The sequence below is a fragment of the Peromyscus maniculatus genome, chromosome 3 (genome assembly GCF_049852395.1).
Source record: "Peromyscus maniculatus bairdii isolate BWxNUB_F1_BW_parent chromosome 3, HU_Pman_BW_mat_3.1, whole genome shotgun sequence".
NCBI lineage: Eukaryota > Metazoa > Chordata > Mammalia > Rodentia > Cricetidae > Peromyscus > Peromyscus maniculatus.
This window is the reverse complement of record NC_134854.1, coordinates 60,200,632-60,221,531: the sequence shown is the minus strand read 5'-3', so window position 1 is coordinate 60,221,531 and position 20,900 is coordinate 60,200,632. Positions and strand designations below refer to the sequence as shown.

At 45.0% G+C, this 20,900-nt stretch overlaps 1 long non-coding RNA gene across 1 annotated transcript in view; it reads right to left on the bottom strand.

Moving 5' to 3' along the window:
* Positions 1–11,492: 11,492 nt before the first annotated feature.
* Positions 11,493–20,900, bottom strand: part of LOC121828280 (uncharacterized) — a 29,866-nt gene continuing 20,458 nt past the window's right edge. Inside the window, exons 2-3 of the long non-coding RNA XR_006070763.2 lie at positions 13,136–13,193; positions 11,493–11,730 (exon numbers count right to left, since the gene is read on the bottom strand). This is a non-coding gene — a long non-coding RNA (uncharacterized LOC121828280). The remainder of the gene's footprint in view (positions 11,731–13,135; positions 13,194–20,900) is intronic.

Here is a 20,900-nt window from a genome sequence, read left to right as displayed (position 1 = left end):
TAAACACGAGTGTGCAAGGACGTATGCGCCATGCTGAGTTGGAACCTTCAGGTAGGTACACGTCCAGCAGTGGCAGAGCTGTGCCGTGTGGCAGCTCTATTTTGAGATGTGAGGATGCTTCCTCGATGACTTCAATAGTGCCTACATTGCCGGGCGGTGGTGGCGCATGCCTTTAATCCCAGCACTCAGGAGGCAGAGGCAGGCGGATCTCTGTGAATTCGAGGCCAGGCTGGGCTACAGAGTGAGATCCAGGAAAGGTGCAAAGCTACACAGAGACACCCTGTCTCAAAAAAAAAAAAAGTGGCTACATCAATTTACACTCCCACCAGCAGTGAATAGGGCTCCTCTTCGCCACATCCTTACCAGGATTTGTTGTTGTTGTTGTTGTTTGATGTTGTTTGATCCTAATTTGTGTGAGAAAGTCTCAGCAGTTTTAATGAGCAAGCCCTTGATGACTGAGGATGCTGGGCACTTTTCAGGTTCTGTTGACTGTTTGCATTTCCTCTTTTGACAACTGTTCAGTTCATCTGGCTATTTATTGCATGGATTGTCCTTTTTTTTTTTTTTTTTTTTTGGTTTTTAGCTTTTGTGGCTTTTGTTATATCCTAGATATTAATCTCCTGTGTGATGAGAATTGGCAAAGTTTTGTCCTGTTTGATAGACTGACTCTTTAATCTGATGTTAGTTTGCTTTGTTGTGAAGAATTTTCAATTTTTAATTTTATCTAATCACATTTTTTTAAATCCCTGGAGGTTATCTCCTGAGCTAACAGAGTCTTCAGAAAGCCCATGTCTGTGAAGCATTTTAACCCCCTCTCCCTGTTTCCAATGTTCAGGTCGTATGCTCAGGCCTTCGGGCCACTGTGGCTTTACTTCTGTCAGGATTGAGAGATGTGGCTTCAGTCTCTGCAGGTGGACGTGCACTCTCCCAGCGCTGATTGCTGGGAGGTTGTCTTCCCTTCTCACGTATGTTTTTGGCTCCTTTGTTGAGAGTCTGGCACCTGTCGCTTGACATGTTTATTTCTGGGTCCTCTGCTCTTTAGCTTTTTAAATCTTTCTTTACTGTTTTTACTATTGCATGTGTGTATGCATGACGTACTGTGTGAGTTGGGATGTGCGTGTGCCACAGTGGGTAAGTGGAGGTCAGAGGACAACTTTTGGGAGTCAGTTCCGTTTCTATCATGGGTTCTAGGGTCAAACTTGGGTCACCGGGCCCTTTCACCTCCTGATGGAACACAATCTACACAAGAAGAGACTTCTGTTGTGGAATATTATTTTAAGAGGTGTTACATTTGGGCCGGGCGGTGGTGGCGCACACCTTTAATCCCAGCACTCGGGAGGCAGAGGCAGGCGGATCTCTGTGAGTTCGAGGCCAGCCTGGTCTCCAAAGCGAGTTCCAGGAAAGGCGCAAAGCTACACAGATAAACCCTGTCTCGAAAAACCAAAAAAAAAAGAGGTGTTACATTTGTTTATGCTGTGGAACATTTGCTTTAATGATGCAAAGCTGTGTTGCACTCTTTTATGTTGCATTTGTTTAACTCTGTAAAGCTGTGTTACTGTGCCTGTCTAAAACACCTGATGGTCTAATAAAGAGCTGAACAGCCAATAATGAGGCAGGAGAAAGGATAGGCAGGGCTGGCAGGCAGAGAGAATAAATAGGAGGAGAAATCTGGGAGGAAAAGAAAAAAAAAAGCCAAGAGAACAAGAAGAGAAGGATGCTGGGGGGCCAGGCACCCAGGCACCCAGGCACCCAGGCACCCAGGCACCCAGGCACCCAGCCACACAGCCATACAGCCACACAGCCATACAGCCACACAGCCACACAGGCACCCAGTCATACAGGCACCCAGTCATACAGCCACACTTCACGGAGCGAGAGTGAAAGTAAGGTATACAGAAGTAAGAAAAGGAAAGCCGGGCGGTGGTGGCACACGCCTTTAATCCCAGCACTCGGGAGGCAGAGGCAGGCGGATCTCTGTGAGTTCGAGGCCAGCCTGGGCTACCAAGTGAGCTCCAGGAAAGGCGCAAAGCTACACAGAGAAACCCTGTCTCGAAAAACAAAAACAGAAACAGAAACAAAAACAAAAACAAAAAACAAAACAAAACAAAAAAAAAACAAAAAAAACAAAAAAAAAAAAAGAAAAGAAAAGAAAAGGAAAAAGCCCAGAGGCAAAAGGTAGATGGGATAAATTAAAGTTAAGGAAAGCTGGCAAGAAACAAGCCAAACTAAGACTGGGCATTTATAATTAAGAATAAGCCCCCATGTATAATTTATTTGGGAGCTGGGTGGCAGGCCCCTTAAAAGAGTAAAGAGTAGAAACAACCAACTACAAACTTCTCTGATGAAGACTGGATCTATGGGCATAGCAATATGTCATTTTATCCACCCGTTCCTTTAGCAGAATAATCATACCGGGTTTCCCTAGGGCCCATGACCTATCTACTCTTACGTTCTTAGTGGCTTTAGTAGTGCCGGGCATAGGTTCCGTCTCACGGAGTGGACCTGAAATCCCTGCAGAAAGTGGTGGGCCAGCACTATACCATCAGGGCTGCTGCTGCACCGGGATATCCTGCAGGCAGGTCGCTGTTGTAGGTTTCAGAGTTTGTAGCTGGATGATCCGGATGGTAAGTTTCTCCTCCAGTGCACAGAGTTCCTTCCAGCACCAGGAATGCTAGTCAGGAGTGATGAAGCTTTAAGTTGGGTACCAGCTTGATCTCTCCATGTTTGATGACATCAGTGGCATCTTCAGCAACAGGGCCTTACCAGCAGCCAGTAGAGGCTGTGATGATCACATTCAGGGTACCAGGCTCGGGGACGTCTTACCTGCTGAGACATCCTGCTGGCCTTATCATTGATTTTACATGTAGATCTTACATTCTGCAACCACACGCATAAAAGTTCTTTCCTTGTTTTGACTTTTAATTTTTTTCTTTCTTTGTTTCTTCCTTCCTTCCTCCCACCCTCCCTTTCTCTTTTCTTTCTTTCTCTCTCTCTTCCTTCCTTCCTTCCTTCCTTCCTTCCTTCCTTCCTTCCTTCCTTCCTTCCTTCCTTCCGTACTTACTTACTTACTTACTTACTTACTTCCTCTCATTGATTACTTGGTGTGATAATGGACCTTGATCATCAGCCAACAAGACTGCCCAGCTGGTAAAGACGCTCACTGTCGATAGTGCAAGCCCGAGTCTGACCTCTGGAATCAACATTAAAGTGGAAGGAGGGAACCAACTCCACAAGTCTGTCCTTCACCTCCAAATGTGTGCCCCCCATACACAACCCACACACATACGCACAACAGTAGTGACAAATACAACTGGAACATTTCTGTGCCGCCCCATACACAACCCCCACACACATACACACAACAGTAGTGACAAATACAACTTGAACATTTCTGAATGTCCCCAGCTTTTCACTGTTTGGGATCTACTGCAGTGAACACCCCGGCACAGCCCTCCTGGAGACATCGGCAGGTGTTTCCCTGCCATAGAAGCTGACTCAAGGGAAAGATCGGCTCACATCTGGTTTTTCCAAATTGTCTTTCCACGTGGGTATTGCAATGCACAGTCCCGGCAGTTAGGAAGCATTAATGACAACAAACAGCAAGTATGTAGGCCGGAAGGAGAGGGCACCATTTTAGATAGGATTCTCAAGATGGATCTCTCTGGTCGGCTGGGATTTCGGAAGAAACCCGAGGAAGGGAAGAAACACGTGGTTTCTGGAGGCAAGCATTCCAGATGGAAAGCTCAGCTGGAACAAAGGTTCTGAGGTGGCAGCCTGGGTGTTTGGGGACATGGGGAGGCCACGCTGGGTGGGACAGAAGGAACATGTGCTTGGGAGGTAGAGAAGGAAGGAGCGGATTGTGAAGGGCCTTGATGGCCAGGGTGAGAACTTCGGCTTTTTTTTTTTTTTTTTTGGTTTTTTTTTTTTTTTGGGTTTTTCGAGACAGGGTTTCTCTTGTGTAGCTTTGCGCCTTTCCTGGAACTCACTTGGTAGCCCAGGCTGGCCTCGAACTCACAGAGATCCGTCTGGCTCTGCCTCCCGAGTGCTGGGATTAAAGGCGTGCGCCACCACCGCCCGGCGAGAACTTCGGCTTTTATGCTGAGTGGAAGGGGGATCATGGCAAAATTCTCAGGAGCAATGCGATTTGACCTCTTGGTAAAAAATGAAATCATTATCTAGACAAAGTTGACATAATAAGCTGCCCATTTAAACGACAGTTTGACTAGTTAGGGGCCAGTTATACCCCTTGTTACCACTCTCTGTCGCCCCAAAGCGTCTACCTCCTGTGGAGTCGCGGGCAGACAATCCCTACCTCATCCTTATCTGAGGCCGTTTTTAAAAAGGTTTTTTTTTCACCATAATCATAGATCCAACTTGCCCACTCTAAAGCATGATAAAAACAGAACTTTACAGCATGTGTCCGGCTCCTCTTGGTCAACATATTGTCTGGGACATAACCAATGCTGCCACCTGCCATGGCATGGGTATTTCACAATGACATCATCCTGCTTTCCCAGCTGCTGCTAAGCCTTTGAGCTGTTTTATTTCTGGACTACGACGAAAATAATTTTGTGGTTGGGAGTCACCACAACGTGAGGAACTGTATTAAGGGATCGCAACACTAGGAAGGCTGTGTTGTGGAATAATCTTTTTGTACACTGTGAAGATTTGTCACTCTGATTAGTTTAATAAAAAGCTGAACAGCCAATAGCTGGGCAGGATTTTCAGGGCAGAGAGGATGCTGGGAAGAAGAAGGCAGAGACCCCATGAGATGCAGAGTGAGCAGGATGGGCACTGTGGAGATGAGGTAATAAAGCCACCAGGCAGAAAGTAAATGAATAGAGATGGGCTAATTTAAGTTATAAGAGCTAGTTAGAAACAAGCCTGAGCTAAAGCTGAGCTTCCATAATTAATAATGAGTCTCCATGTCATTAATTTGAAGCTGGCTGGAGGAACAGGAAAATCCACCTACAAGGTTGAGAACCACTGTCCTAAAGCGTAGTTAAATCCAGTGTTTCCTCATTGATTCCTGTTTGTGGGTATGCAAGCCAGAAGTTCATGTTGTGAAACTTCATCCATCATACTTCACCATCAAACCTAGAGCACACTGACTCAGGTAAACTACCTGGCTAGCAAGCCCCGAGGATCCTCGTTGTCTCCACCTCCTCAGTGCAGGGATTACAGACAAGCGCTGCTGCAGTGTTCTGTCTGTGGGTGCTGGGAAGCCGAACCCACACTGTAGTGTGGCCATCTTGACTGAGCCTTCTCTTTATCAGAGGTTTTTAAAGAGGTTCTCTTTACTTTACCATTGTAAGCAGAGTAAGCAAGGATGCTGTCATGTTGATTTCTTGTTTTAGGTCGGTTATTTGGCTTATGCATTTAAGCCCAGTGTTGGAAATATATTTTTAAATTTTTACATTTCCTTGTTGACTCCTTTTTCATTATATTTTGGAGCTTACTTGCCTCATTTTACAGTTTTTTTTTTCACTTAAAGTCCACTTTTATCTGATTAAAGTTTAGCAACTGGTGCTTACTTTTGCGTTTGTGTGTCTGATTATCTTTCTCACCCTCCACTCTCCAAACCCTGTATGCCCTTAGCTGTTAAGGAGGAAGCGAACTGGTTCTTTTTCTAAAATGTAACCTAAGTTTTTGTTTTATTTTGTTTTGTTGTTGTTGTTTGAGACAGGGTTTCTCTGTGTAGTTTTGGTGCCTGTCCTAGATCTCGCTCTATAGACCAGGCTGGCCTCGAACTCACAGAGATCCACCTGGCTGTACACCACCACTGCTGGGCATAATCTAAGATTTTTTTTTTAAATTATGTTTTCTTCTACAAGTTCTAGAATAGTTTTTAGGTGGGAAGCAAAAGGAGTCCAGAGTGGACGTGTGCTAGCCTTCCCCTGGTTCAGGAGTGTTGACAAGTGGTTGCCCTTCAGTTAAAACCAGTGTGTGCAAAGTACTGATCACCGCCCCTCCCTGGATGGCTGCAGCCTGAGACTGAGCCCTTATGGAGACTCCTGCTGACTAGCTAACCTGCATCCTGCTCACGCCTACTGCATGATAAAAGCACTGAGTTTCCGGGCAGCTGCTGGCACATCTCCATCAGAGTGCACGGCCACCTGAGCCCAGGTCTCCTGTTCATTCTTCATTCCCTTTGCTCCAGTCAAACCAATCCCTAAACCATGCAGGTCATGGCCATTTTAACATTCATGTTAAGATCAGTCATTTCTTTGAGGTTTTAGTTCACATATAATATGAAAATTGAGGATTTTGTTTTGAGATAGGGTCTTGCTGTGTCTTTCAGGTTGGACTTGAACTTATCTAAGCTTCCAAATACTAGGGTTGCAGACATATGCCACCATCCACAACTGATACTTTAAAAAAATTACTCCTCTATCTGTGTGTATGTGTCTATCTGTGGGCACACTTGTGCTGTGGTGTGTGCGCGCTGTCAGAACATAGCTTGGAGAAGTTGGTTCTCTCCTGCTACTTTGCAGGCCCTGGAGACTGAACCCAGAATGTCAGAATTGGTGGCAAATGTCTTCACTCACTGAGTGATCTTGTTGGCTCCAAAGTTCAGTATTTCCAGACCATCTCAAATGAGTTGCTGGGGTAGACACAGAGGTCTCCCTTTGTGCCAACCACAGCGAGAATCAACACATTTGAAAGTTAAGGCTGATGACCCTTTTGGACACATAAAGGAATCTGTTCGGGGCTGGGATGACAGCTCGGTGGGCAAAGTGACCGCTGTATAAGCACAGAGACCTGAGTTTCACCTGCAGAACCCGCATGAAAAAGCTGTTTGTTGGCCCAGGTTTATAATCCCAACATGGAGAAGACGGAAACAAGAGGATCCTTGGGCTCTCTGGACAAGGAAGCCTCGCCTAGACAGCGAGCTCCAGGCCCTGGAGAGATCCTGCCTCAAAGAAATGAGGTAGAAATCTCTGAGATAACAGCACCCGAGGTTGACTGGCATGGTGCACTCGTACTGTAATGTACATTGTCAGCGGTCAATTGTCGCGTGCTGTGTGACTCAATGGGAAGCTGGCTCTGGAAACTGGGCTAGCCCCTCCCCCACTTCAGACCCAACCATGTTTGTTTCAAAGTGTCTGTGGTGGTATTGTGTTCCCCAAAATATTGTGTACCTTAATAAACTTATCTGGGGTCAGAGAACAGAAAAGCCACTAGGTAGGCGGTGATAGCACACACCTTTAATCATGGCATTCCAGAGACAGAAATCCCTCTGGATCTCTGTGAGTTCAAGGCCACATTGGAAACAGCCAAGCCTGGTGACACGCCTTTAATCCCAGAAAGCCAGCCTTTAATCCCAGGGAGTGGTGGTAGAAAACAGAAAGATATATAAGGCGTGAGGACCAGAAACTAGGGGCTTTTGGCTGGTTAAGCTTTTGGCTGGTTAAGCATTCAGGCTTTTGAACAGTAATTCAGCTGAGACCCATTCCGGATGAGGACTCAGAGGCTTCCAGTCTGAAGAGACAAGACCAGCTGAGGATCCGGCGAGGTGAGATAGCTGTGGCTTGTTCTGTCTCTCTGATCTACCAGCATGTACCCCAATAACTCGCCTCAGGTTTGATTTTATTAATAAGAACTTTTAGATTCCTGCTACAAGTGTCCCCCAAAGCTGGGCATGGGCTGCTCCCCCAACCCCCAACCTTGTGGCCGGGAGGAAAGAGAACAGTATCTTGTCTTCGAACACACCTAGAAGGCAGACCATGTCCAGCAGAGGTCACTATTGTTTGTCCTGTGGTGTGAAAGTGTGTGCAGTGGATACAGGAAGCCCAAAATTTGGTTCTTGAACACTTACGCCTAGAGAACCCAACTGGGGACTCCAGCTGCCTGCCTCAGCTTCCCATTCACTTTCTGCTGGGCACATGACTGCCTGACTTGATGATGTCGTCTCTATTTGTTGCTGCTTCTTCTTTTACCAAAAGCTTCACCCAGAGGGACACGCTGCTCTGTCGGGGACTCTATTAGGAACTCCAGCCAGTTGCCATAAAGGGGCCTCCCCAGTCAACTTCTACTGGATGGTCTGAGCCTTAATTGGATAATGTTTGCTATTTATCTATCTCTTGCTATTTATTCTTTTACTTTGGTTTGCTATATAACTTAATAGACACACTCATTCAAAACCAAACTATGGCTGTCATAGACCATTCTTCTAACTGTATAGAATGTGCACATATATGTCCACATGTGTACACATGCACACACACACACACAAAATTGTGAAAACATATTGCAAAGTATAAAAATGGGAGAATATTCAACAAAAGGAGAACAAATTCTTAGGATAGCTCAAAGTAGCAGCTGACTGGCCTCAATTCAAGGGCAGACAGTGTTTACCCCATTTTTCTAAGTTCTGGATGCAGATCTGTGCGCCCATGCCTAGGGACTCTTAAGGACTTGTGTCTGTCCCATGCCCTGTGATCTGTCCTTTGTGTGGAATTCTAGGGAATCAAACCCCCTATTTCATGTGTTGCCCCTCTCACCTGTCACTTGTTATCCTGAGCTGCGTAAAGAGCCTCAGTGTCCCAGTCAGAGGAGCGAAGCCAGCCAAGGGCTCTGCCTGCACCATCTATTCTGTGCAGTTATTAGCTTCTCTTTCCGGCTCATCCACTGCTGGTGCACACCCATTCCTCTGTTTGCTCCAGGCTGTGATGTCCAGTCCCAGACCATGGTTTCCTGTGACAATGTACCAGGTAGGAGACCCCAAAAGGACAGACGTGTGGAGAGGGCCCAGGATGCACACTCACATGGGAGGCCAGGGCCATCTGCATGGTGAAAGCCCACCTGGTTTTCCTCTCTCACTCTTCTCTGGAGAAAACAGAAACCTTCATTAGTTCTTACATTGCAGTTTTTAGTTTTTCCATTTGACAAACATTTTTACTTGTCATATGCTCTTTTCTTTTCCTTTTAATTCTATGTTGTTCTTTTTCATGGGATCTGATTTTTATTCTATGGGTTATATACCCCCTAGCTTGTTGTGGGATAATCTCTTTGTACACTGTAAGGATGTGTCTCTGTCAAGGCACCTTTTGATTGGTTTAAGAAAGAGCTGAAGAGCCAATAGTTAGGCAGGAGGAGGATAGGCGGGGCTTCTAGGCAGAGATAGGAACTCTGGGTTAGAATGTGGCATGGGGATTTTGCCAGTGAGACATGGGAAAGTTGGACATACAGAATGGAGGCAAGGTAACAAGCCACGTGGAGGAATGTGGATTAATATAAACAGGTTAATTTAAGTTTTAAGAGCTAGCTGCGGGCAAGCCTAAGCTAAGGCCAAGTGTCACATAATTAATAAGAAGTCTCTGTGTCATTATTTGGGAGCTGGTGGTCCAAAGAAGGTCCAGCTACACTAACCCTTTCTCCTGTCCTCTTGGTTAGCTGATTCCTCTGAGGACATTGTCCCTCTTGATTCTGGTGTCTCCTCTATCTTGGGTACCTTTCCCCAAGTGAGTGGCACTTGGTTTTCTATGCCAGGAGTTTCTCTTTATCTTTTTAAAATTATCACACAAAATAATGGTTTCATCAATATATATGTGTGTTTGTGTGTGTGTGCGCACGCATGTGTGCATGTGTGTATGCACGTGTGTGTACATATGTATAACTTGCTAATATTAGCTCTCCCTATTACCATCTGTTTCCCCTTCTCACTAGTCCTCACCCTCTCCTCCAAATAGCTCCCCTCTGATACAGATATTTTCCACACCTGTGTGCTTTTGGGAGCAAACACGCAGCTTTTCCTTATGGATCTCATGTTAGAAGTTTCTATTAGCATGTGAAAGTCCTTGGCATCCACACCGACACCCAAAAAACGTTGGTATGAGTTCTTTCTTCTTCAAGTGCACTGTTGCATGATGATAGTGTGTCTAAGCCCTTAGGAACTGTTTCAGGACAGACGCTGTGACGGTGAAGCTGTGTCCTGTCTTTGAGGTGACATGGGGGGGGGGTCCCCCAGCCTACCTTTACATAGTCTCCTTCTAGGTCAGGCATTGTGTTCTTAGTAATGTTTTGTGAGAAATGGAAAGAGAAAAAGATTAAGGAAAAGGTGTGAATCAAAACTCTGTAACCAATGCACCAGCACAACCATAAAAGCGATTTTCGCTTGGCTAATTGGTATTCCTTTATCAAGGCTTATTCCGAATTACAAATCCCTGTACCTGGACTGTTTGATTCAGGCAAATTTGTTTTGTGTCTCAGAGGCTCGGGAGTACAAAGCTTCAATTACTCTACAACTGGACGCATTATTTACAATAAAAATGTAGATGAGTCCGTAATTCTTCAGCTTAGAACAGAAAGAAGGTCTGAAATGCTTAAGAATCTTAATCCGCGGTGGAATTGGGTGAGTAGACCATTCAGGTTTAAAACTCCGCTTCCCACGGTGGAGATCTCCCTGTGGGGGTAAGAAGATCAACAAAAGGTTAAGCAAGGAATTAGCATTTTTATAGCTGACATCAATATATATATACCTGATTTGTATTTATTATGCTGTCTGTATTTAATCTTAAAGGCCTTTAAAGCAGTTACGAGAATCCAATCTATTAGATCCAAGAAATTTAAAGTTTCAATCCACATCTGGGGAACCCTTATTTTCTCTATCCATTTGTTTTTTATTTCCACTTAAGTGAATGAATGTTTTGGAGAATTTTAAACAGTTATAACCCACTAGACTTAGCAGGATAGTGGAATAATTAAGTATTGAAACAATCAGTTAGAGACTAATCCCCTCGTCCAGTGTCTGCAGCCTGCTGACTACAGAAAACCTTCTCTTTGATCTCACCGTGAAAGGAGAGGTGTTCAGGGCATGGGTGTGGGCAACAGTCACAATCCCGGCACTTTGAGACAACAAGTTACCAGGTCAAAGGCCAGCCTGGGTCACAGGGTGAGACTGTCTAAAAGCAAACCAACAAACAGAATTCACAACAAAGAACAAACAAACCAATGAAAAGAAAGGAACTAAAGAAATTTGGAGAAAGAAAAGTAGAGCATCCTCCCAGGGAGCGGAAAAGACTGGACCAGAAGGTGAATTTTTATCATTAAGAATTCCATTTTTGCTGGGCGGTGGTGGCTCACACCTTTAATCCCAGCACTTGGGAGGCAGAAGCAGGCGGACCTCTGTGAGTTCTAGGCCAGCCTGGGCTACAGAGTGAGTTCCAGGATAGCCAAGACTGCTTCACAGAGAAACCCTGTCTCAAAAAACAAAAACAAAAACAAACAAACAACCCCCCCCAAAACAAAACAAAACAAAATTCATTTTTTGTGGCCATGTTTCTCTGTCCCATTTTATTTTATTTATCTTTTGCATGGTATTTTCATTGATTACTTGGGAATTTCGCACAATGCACCCTGATCACCCTTACTTCCCAGTCCCCCCAGGTCTGCTCCCCTGCTCTTGTTCCCTCTCACAAAAAGAGTAAAAATGAAAACGAACAAACAACAACAACCAAGGCCAGTATGTGTTGTCCATGTACTCACTGGAGCACGGTCAGGCTCCCTGTGGCCAGCCCCTTAAAGAAGAGTGAGTCCTTCCCCACGCGTGCCCGCCAGTAGCCGTCCATTGTGAAGAGCTGCACTTCAGCAGCCTTGTCACCATTCTAAGAGTTCTCTTCGGTGGCTTCCTGTCTAGGTTGTTACTCTTGGGGGGTGGGGCAGGGACGTTGTCACAGAGGCCTTCCATGTCTCTCCTTCTCAGCTGTGAGTCTGCAGCCATTGATGCCACTGCAGAAGAAGAAGTTTCCTTGTCCTTCACAGTCAGCAGGATCATGGACTTCGACATGGTATCTGGTGACAGCAGAGACCATGGACATCCACCTGGCCTTTGGCATCACCATGTGCCACAGACCTCAGCATGCCCTCCACTGGCCGTACAAGCCATGGACACCAACACAGTCCCCAGCGGCAGCCTGACCCACGGACATCAATATGGCTTTAAGTGGCAGCACAGACCACAGACATCCACATGGCCTTTGGTGGTAACACAGGCCACAGATATTAATGTGGCCCCTCCCTACAGCAGAACCACTGACCCCAGCATGGCCCTTGGCAGCAGCAGGGACCACAGACATCAGCATGGCTTCAGGCAGCAGCACAGGCCATGGATATCGGCATGTCCTTCGATGGTAACACAGGCCATGGATATCGGCATGTCCTTCGATGGTAACACAGGCCATGGATATCGGCATGTCCTTTGATGGTAACACAGGCCATGGATATCGGCATGTCCTTTGATGGTAACACAGACCATGGATATCGGCATGTCCTTTGATGGTAACACAGGCCATGGATATCGGCATGTCCTTCGATGGTAACTCAGGCCATGGGCATCAATACAGCCCCAGGCTGCGGCTGGACCACGTTCTGTCCCTGTATACTTCTTTCCCCTATCCTTACAGGTATCAATTCCTTGACTCTACCTCCCAAGAAAAGTGTAATGAATGTCATCTAAAAGCAAGTTTGATGAGTCCCATTAGAGACCTTCAACACACTAGGATATGGTGCTTTGAATAAGAATGGCCCTCATAGGCTCATATATTTGAATGTTTAGTCACCAGGGAGTGACTATTTGAAAGGATTAGAAGGATTAGGAGGTGTGGCCTTGTTACAGGAAGTATGTCACTGTGGGTGGGCTTTGAGGTTTCAAAAGCCCATGCTAGGTCCAAACTCTCTCTGCCTATGGATCAGGATGTGGCTCTTAGCTTCTTCTCCAGCACCATGTCTGCCTGCACACCATTATGCTCCCTCCATGATGATAATGGACTGAACCTCTGAAACTGTAAGCCAGCCCCAGTTAAATGTTTTCTTTCCTAACAGCTGCCTTGGTCACGGTGTCTCTTGACACAATAGAACACTGACTAAGACTCAGGGGAAAGTCACCCATAATAAATGCATTACCCCTTTTACAAAGGTACAATCACCACCAAGACTCACAATAGGCAACATCGAAGCATTCTGGGAAGTAAAGGAACACAACAGAGATGAAAATGTTCTGTTTTGAACTCAGAAGACCCACTGTACTCAGTGTGAGTTAAAATAGAAGACAGATGGGCTTCATGCTGATAACAATTACAACAATGATTGACATGCTGAGACACATGCTTCCGGCAAGCTCTATTTTGGTTCTTACCTGAGACCAGCCAGGTGGGTGACATCACAGTTACCATTCTGTGCTTTGGGGAACTGACCTGCAGAGAAGCGTGTAGTGTTACTCACAGCTGCACAGACCTTCCATTGTCAAGTTAACATAAAGAGATTTCTTCTTCTAACTTGTACAAAACTGCACGCTGTTTGAGTCTGGTAAGACATTATACTTCTTGTCTAAATATGACTATGAAAATGTGACATGGAAACTTCATCCTTATCTAGGTGCTCCACGGCTCACAAGGATACTAAACCGTAATTTGTGACATAAAGAAAATGTCAGTAAAGAGTTAAAAAAATCTGACTCTTCTATTTCAGGCCTCATTTTATTTAGGTAATGAAGGCTTTGGGCCCCAAGATAGAAAGCCTTTGGCACTCTGCCTGGAACATGCTACAGTTTCAAGTATTAGGAGGGAAGTGATGGCAGAGGTTAATTTGGGACCTTGGCTTGCGGCCACAGCTCATGTGGCTTCTGAACTGAGAATGTGGTGTCGATGCTGGGCTGGGTTGCTCCCTCCCGGAGTGTCAGAGGTCTGTGAGGAGAAGGCAAAGGGATGGTGTGGGTCAAAGGGAAATCACATATCCTAAAATAATTGAAAGAACAGCTCCTGGGCACCAGGACCCTGGAGGGGTGGAGTCTCGTGCCAAGAGGCATTTCAGGAGAGCAGGAGAGGCAGGGCAGAGACCAGCAGAGACCAGCTGGGGCTGGGCACCAGGCAGCATGACGCTGAGAGAAAGTGTCTTCAAAGAGGACACTGCTTCCTGAGACAGACAGGTTAGGGACCTAGCACAGTGACAGCGAAGACCCCCAGTGGAGGTGTGTCCCTGACCACAATTCTTAGCCGAAGACACAAAGGAAAGCTGCCAGCTTCACCAGTCCGGAAGAGTTCATTGAAATAGTTAAATTCCAGGGACTCGTACGGCGGCAGGAGCTTTCCCCAGCAAACCACAGACAGCCAAACCGCCTCATTACAGGCCTCTGCAGTCCTAGAAGCCGAGTGCCCGATGAGCCTCTGTTTTCAGAAAGGAAGGAGGGGAAGCGGATTGGGGGCATTGGTTCCCGTTGTTGTTGGTGTTGGTTTCATTGATATAATTTCACCTTTTATGCAGAATTATCGATGCAGTCCATGAAGGCCAAGTTGGGAAGAGAGACACAGAGCTGGCTGTCCTGGGCCGGCTTCAGCACACCACAGGGCTGGGCTGGCACTTGGGGGTTTTACTGGTACATGCCATGAAATAGAGACGCTATTCCTATAGCTCAGTTGGTAGAGTGGTTACCTAGCATGTATGGAGCCCTGGGCTTGATCCCCAGCATCCTGCTGGGTGTTGTGATTCACACCTGTTATCCCAGCACTCAGGAGGTAGAGACAGGAGGATCAGAAGTTCAAGAACATCCTTAGCCACACAGCAAGTTTGAGGCCAGCCTGGGATCCATGAGATCCTGCCTCAAAAAGTAATTAATAAACACCTAATGAGAAGGTGACTTTGTGATAGTCTCAGTACTAATTAGACATTCCCACAGTATCCAAACCTTGATCTTGATATGGCTTAGAAAATTAGATGTTTCTACGAAACTTTCTATAAATGTTGCTAAAAATTCCTTGGTTGTTTTATACCAAATAAAACCCTCTGGGTAAGGTTTCAAATATATCTGAAAATTACTTGTAAAGCTATTAGGGAGATGACAAAATGTAATTTAGATATAATTGTGCTACTCAAATCCGTTAATTAAAATATGCTAATGTCTTCTATGAGTCATTTTTGTGGAATATAAGCAATGTTTTAAAGCTATTTGACTACGTAAATTGTTCTAACGACATTCTCGATCCAAACTTCTGAAAGTTTCCGATAATTCTTGTAATTAATTTGGCTATAGTTACAGACATCATTGAGTTTCTAAAACACGACACAGTAAATATTTACTCCAATAATTTAAAAACTAGAGCTCAGTCTTAAAGATGCCTCTCATAAAGAGAGAAATGATGGCCAGCGGGATGGCTCAGTGGGTAAGCATTTGCTGGCAAGCCTGAGTTCAGTCCTTGGGCTGCACTGTGGAAGGAGAGAAATGGCCCTCGAAAGTTGCCAGCCTCCACACGCACACAGTGGCCCACGTGTCTCCTTCTCAGTCACGCAAAATAAATACACAGAAGTGTAATAAAAATCTTAAAGAGAAATGACAGCATCTGCTCCCAAACACAGTTTCATGAGTCGGAACCTTGAAGTCCTGTTTGTGGATTCTTATTTTTCACTACTTCACTGGCCCGCCCACCCAGTATGGCCTCTCTCTGCCTTGCTCCAGTGTGGGGAGTTAGACATGCGAGTCATCACCTGCCTTTCCTGGTCACTGGCTCCAGCTGAGTTTGTCAAATGCAAAGACATGACACACAAGAGATGTCACACAAGATGACATTAGGACACCTCTTCCCCTTCTTCCAGGCCAGCTCCTTTCCACTGGGCCACTTGGTCCCCAGGAACAGCCTCCCTCTCCACCTCTTCTGAAGGAAACGTCAGTGGCTCTGCACTGCTGGTCCCTGGGCCCCTCATCTTTCCCGACTTCCCCTTCGACCCCGCCCTCACCTTCAGCACATCCCTATATTTGACCATCTGGAGTGAATACTTCTGTTGGGCCCTGTGTCTTTCATTTGTGTTTTATACAAGCTGTAAATGAAATTCTGGGGTGGCGGCTGCTCTCTGTGTATACACCTTGCCTTCTTCCTTGGGAGAGAGATGTGTAAAGCCTTGCATGGTGTGAGTACTGGCCAGTCAGATTAGTCGCTGGTTTATGAGATGTTCTATTGCATTCTGGGCCAATATTAGACCTTTTTGATACCACAGAACTGAATCCCGAGATATTGAGGCTGAATGAAGAGGAGAAAACTGATATAATCTTAGAAGGGATGTATGGGTGGCTTCTGTGGCCAGGATGATGCCCTGCCCCCCAGCCTATCATTGTTTCTATGGTTTCTCCTGCTTGAACTGGTTTTCATCAAAACTGATTTTCTCACTGCTTTCTCTTTGTGATGTGGCACATTTGTAACCCTACACCTCAGAATTAGGAAAGATAACACAGAAGTGGTACCCAAAGGTTAGAATTATCAGGGGCACTGGAGACCATCTTGGGGCTACTTCCACAGCCTCGTTCTGTTGGTCTGATGTGGGACAACATGCTCTCTGTGAGCCTGAGCCTGCTGGTCTAGAAACCTCCTTTGAAAACTGCTGCCATGAACATCTGGAACATCCATCACATGGTCTCTGTTGAAAAGCATTTGTTTACTGAAAACATAAATCACCTTTCTCAAGACTTATCCTTTGAGCCTTATTTTGGGAATATATTATAAAGAATCCTGGGAAGGCAGCTGTTAAAATATTCATATATATATATATATATATATATATATATATATATATATATATAGAGAGAGAGAGAGAGAGAGAGAGAGAGAGAGAGAGAATTAATTTGCTTGCCACTACAAAGACTAAAAGTCTCTGTGTTCATGCACATGCTTGTGTGTGTGCAAGTGAAGGTGTGTGCCTCCGCATGCTTGTGGAGGTCAGTCTTTATCTTCTACTGTGTTTGAGACAGATCTGTTGTTCATTACACATATATAGCTGGCCTGTGAATTTTCAGGGAAGTTCTCTCTGTCTGTCTGTCTGTCCCTCCCATTTTGATGGAGGAACACTAAGATACAAACACACATTTCCACGCCCAGCTTATATAGGTCCTAGGGATCTGAATTCCCGTCTTCAGGCTGGTGACAAGCACTTTACCCACTGAGACATCCCCCCAGCCCTCCAAAGATGTGTTCTAATGACTTAATTCCTGTTGGAAATGACTTGTTGCCATTTTCTGAGAAAACGGGTCAGACAATAAGTCAGTAAGTCACTTTCAATGTTCAATAATTTTCATATTTCTTTACTCTAAGTAGAGGAAGAAGTAAAAAAGACAAAGGGGGAAAAAGCCAGTTACAACATTAATGGACTTGGAAACTCAGCATAAGGCAAACCTGGGAAGCTCTTTGCTGGTAAAATAACCTATCATCACAAAACAGTGAGGTTAACCTATTACAGTCATTTGTAAATATTCTAGGAAACCTTAAGAATGAAAATTGGGGTGAAGAGATAAGCCCTAACTTTAAATCATAAATACTTCCTTTTCTCCAAGCCAGCTCACAGCAGGAGGAACCAGGGAGCTAGGGGTTCTCGACCTGACCAAGGACACCACCATCTTGGAAAATGGATGGAGTTGTTACATCCGGGCATGTGGTCCAGCTTAGGGTCAGGACACGATTCTTATTGGTGTTCCAGTGAGACTGCCTGAGGAATGTCCTGTTCAATTAGCTTCAAAACTCCGACTTTAAATGGCCACCCTCTATTGATCTCAGGCGGCTGTTGGGAAAGTGAAGGTTGAAGCTGCGATCCTCAACACGAAGGGGCAGCTGTGGCAGCAAGGTACGGAACAACCCCAGTGCCGACGAGCCTGACGATTTTCTTGGGCAGGGACCTGGTGTTAGAGACAGAGAGAGAGCATATCCAGCCCCCATCTCCCTGCCTGGCCTCAGGCGACAGCTTGCCTATCACACTGCAGGGGCCACACGTTAACCAGGCCCCACGGCCCTGTCCAGACAAAGAGTGACCTCTCTCCCCAGCCTCCGTCACGGGTCACATTTAGCCAAGCCTGCTTCATTGCCATGCAAACGTCCCCCATCCCTTGAAAACTATTAAAAGTGGACACCTCGCTTTGTTTAGTGAGGCTGAAATGCTCCCTCAGACCTATGCTGTACCAGCGTCACGGGTCACAGGAAAATACTATAAGAACTCAGCTGGTTATGGCAAAGCCACTACCTGGAGGGTGTTGTTGTTCTCTCCAGGTTCCACCAAGCCCCGCCATCCCATAATCCACGTATAAAATAATCACTCAGACGCTTATATCACTTATAAACTGTATGGCCGTGGCAGGCTTCTTGCTAACTGTTCTTTTATCTTAAATTAACCCATTTTTATAAATCTATACCTTGCCACCTGGCTGGTGGCTTACCGGCGTCTTTACATGCTGCTTGTCCTGGCGGTGGCTGCAGTGTCTCTCTCTCCTTCTTCCTGTTTCCCCAATTCTCCTCTCTCCTTGTCCCGCCTATACTTCCTGCCTGGTCACTGGCCATCAGTGTTTTATTTATATAGAACGATATCCACAGCACTTCCCCTTTTCTTCTTTTTTTAAAAAGGAAGGTTTTAACTTTAACATGGTAAAATTACATATAACAAAACAATTATCGAGCATGAATTACAGTTACAATATTAAAGAAGATGTCCTGTCTATCTTATATTTGTGAGTTTAAGGTTTTATATCTAACTTATCTTTTATCATAACTGAGGAAATTACAACTATCTAGTCTTTAACCACATCAAAGACCTGAGAAGGAACATAATGGTACCTGAGAAATGGTAGATGGATGCAAGCAACTTTCGGGAATCTTGCAAGAGTAGACCAAGACAGCTGGCAGCCTGGACAGTCACCTAATGTTTCTCAGCATTGTTGGTGCATTCAAATTGGCTACAGGCCTAGAGTATATGACAGACCATTTTCATAAGCAGGAATTCTCAAAGACCATCTTACCCTGTCTTGGAAGAGTACAGTGGTCACTTTCCTTGTGTCCCGCTTGTCCGGAAAGGATAGCATTGCATTTGTACTGTCAGCCATCAAGGCAAGGGCAGTTCTTTGCCCAGTAAGCCATTTTGTACCAAAAAGACAAACTTCCAAATGGAAATGTCTTAGAAGCCCAACATTCTCTCAGGATCAATTGGTGCAGCCAGGAGCAATTGTGTCTCATGTCAACAGAATTCTAAGTTATTTAAATGCCATATTCTCTAGGTCTATGAAGTGTTTGAAGATTACCTATCTATCTGAAATATATCTATGTATACCTAGAAGACTTAACTAACATGGCTACAAATATGATTATCATAGATGACTAATTACTAATCTATTTTTTAATTATCCATTACAATTTTATATGAGTTACATAAACATAATACCTCAAACAAGAATAGAAATATATATATACTGTAACTAGAGTTTTCCTGCCTTGCCCACAGTCAGGACAAATCTTTGTCACCCGCCAGTCCCACAGCCACTCAGACCCAACCAAGTAAACACAGAGACTTATATTGCTTACAAATTGTATGGCCATGGCAGGCTTCTTGCTAACTGTTCTTTTATCTTAAATTAACCCATTTTTATAAATCTATACCTTGCCACGTGGCTGGTGGCTTACCGGCGTCTTTACATGCTGCTTGTCCTGGTGGTGGTTGCAGTGTCTCTCTCCCCTTCTTCCTGTTTCCCCAATTCTCCTTTCTCCTTGTCCCACCTATACTTCCTGTCTGGTCACTGGCCATCAGTGTTTTATTTATATAGAGCAATATCCACAGCAGGAGGGATCAAGGAATTCCTCCAGAGGAAGCCAAATCCAAAGGAGCTTTTGTGGTTATTTGGCTTGTTATATATCAGCTGTCTTCTGTTATGAAAATCTGTGTGCCTTCATAGTTTTCCCGATTGACTTTTCCCTAAGAAGGGCTAACAGGGTGGGCTGATTATTCTCTGAACATACACATTCAAGGTATTTGGAGAACAGCCTCAGGAAAGGCTTTCTTCCCCCAGCCCGTCTGTTTCTCCCCTTTCAGCACTGGAATCAGAATCTCCCTTAGCCACTTTCAAAGACTAAAAGAAATAACAATCCAGACCACCACATGCTAATCTCCTGATTTAAGGTAAATTCCACAAGGAGACACCACCTAGGTCAGGTGGACCTTAAGTAATAGCTTTACACAATTTAGCTCGGACCCTCCTTTCTTACAGCCTTACTAACTTTATAGACCTCTAACTCCTTACCTAACCACTTCTAGGAATTTTAGATAACCTTCTGTGTTGACAGCTATGCTCAGCCAGAACCCCAGTTCAAGCCTCCCTGTAATTATCATCATTGGCAGCATCCGGCCAGGTCCATCCCCAGATGGAGGAAAGTACCTTATCAGAGATACCTCTGTACTCTCTAAGAACAGACTTAAGCGTCCAGACTACCCCTGTTTGAGAAGGCCTGGTGGATGTGCCAGTTAAGCTTAACTATCTCCTTTCCTAAATCTTTCCTCTAGTTCCAGATCTCCCTTTAACTATCACCAGAGGCATCTAGCTGTACACAGGTTGCCTAGCAACCAAGCACATTTTCCCTCACCCTGCAGAAAAAATGGCAGATAGCTTGAGCAGATAGGAGCCACAGGAAAATTTTCTATTTTCTCCCATAGACCAAGCAACTTATAGATTCTTAACATTTTCTACCAATCACGTTTAAGATTATAGTTGAGCATGTAAGATTCCTCTTCTTAGATATTACCCGGATTTAGCCTTTAGTTAATTCATTGGTCACTTCCTTTTTGGCTTGTAAATGATAATTAACAATTACTGCCCCTCTATGTGATTCTTTTTTTAAGCATTTAATTACTAATTTATTTACAAATGATTTGTCTGTGTGTATGCCCTTTAGAGATGGTTGTGAGCCATCATGTGGTTTCTGGGAATTGAACTCAGGACCTCTGGAAGAACAGCTAGTGCTCTTAACCGCTGAGCCACTACTCTATGTGATTTTTATCACCCCTCTGGTTGACCCTGGAAGCCTGACAATCACTGCCTGAGGAAACTCTTACCTGCCTTTGTGACCACACAGGAATTTAGGCCTGGTGACCTGGCTGGAGGGGAGGATTGT